This window comes from Oryx dammah, unplaced genomic scaffold (genome assembly GCF_014754425.2).
Source record: "Oryx dammah isolate SB20612 unplaced genomic scaffold, SCBI_Odam_1.1 HiC_scaffold_3096, whole genome shotgun sequence".
Lineage (NCBI taxonomy): Eukaryota > Metazoa > Chordata > Mammalia > Artiodactyla > Bovidae > Oryx > Oryx dammah.
Window position 1 is genome coordinate 1 of NW_024073139.1, and position 1,187 is coordinate 1,187.

The window sequence follows — 1,187 nt, forward strand, 5'->3', positions numbered from 1 at the left end:
GACTGACAAAAACTGATTTTCCAAGTTTAGCAAGTCCAAACAAGATTATTGATCCCACAGAAGGAAATCTGATTGCGTTACTTCATGACTTCTACTATGGAGAGCATGTAGGAGTTGGGCAGCCAGAACCGAAGACTCACACAGCCTTTAAATGTCTCAGCTGCTGGAAAGTTCTAAAAAATGTCAAGTTTATGAATCACATGAAGCATCATTTGGAATTTGAGAGGCAGAGAGGTGACAGCTGGAAAAACCACACCACCTGCCAGCACTGCCACCACCAGTTTCCTACACCTTTCCAGCTGTGGTGTCCCACTGAAAGTGTCCACACTCCCCAGGAGCCCTCCGCAGTCTGTCAAATCTGTGAATTGTCCTTTGAGACAGATCAGGTTCTCTTACAGCACATGAAAGACACTCATAAGCCTGGTGAAATGCCCTATGTATGCCAGGTTTGCAGTTACAGATCATCATTTTTTGCAGATGTGCATGCACATTTCAGAGCATACCAGGGTAACACTAAGAATTTGCTTTGCCCATTTTGTCTCAAAATTTTTAAAACTGCGACACCATACAGATGTCATTATAGAGGGCACTGGGAAAAGAGTTTTCACCGGTGTTCCAACTGTCGGCTACAGTTTTTAACTTTCAAAGAGAAAAATGGAGCACAAGACCCAATGTCATCAAATGCTTAAGAAGCCTAAGCAGCTAGGATTATCTGCTGAAACAAAAGTTGTTATTCAGGTATCACTGGAACCCCTCCAACCAGGAGAGGTGGAAGTAGCATCCATTACTGTGAACACATCTGATTCTGAATCATCGCCCCCCAAATCTAAAAGTAGGAGGTCGAGAAAAGAAAAAAAAGTTAATTCTACTTTGAGTAAGTCTGAAGCAAGTATATCAGTCAAAGTTAAAAACCCCATTAAAAACAAAAAAATCAAATTATAGAATTATTCATAATATCAAATATAGGGAAACTGATGGGTAATTTATGTGTTTTTGTTTTAAATACAGAAAGTCCAGTTTTGTTTGATCTGAATATTGAGATATTATTTAAAAATCTATTACCTCTTTTTCATATAATTCTCTCAACATGTAAAAAGAATGTGTGCATGTGTGTGTGAGACAGAGATTGAGAAAAGTGGAGAAAGAAAAAGTAACAACCTATTTTGGTATTTCACGTTACTTGTAAG

At 38.7% G+C, this 1,187-nt stretch overlaps 1 pseudogene; it reads left to right on the top strand.

The window, feature by feature from the left end:
- The first annotated feature begins 8 nt into the window (after positions 1–8).
- On the top strand, positions 9–874 carry LOC120859786 (annotated as a pseudogene).
- The last annotated feature ends 313 nt before the right edge of the window (positions 875–1,187 follow it).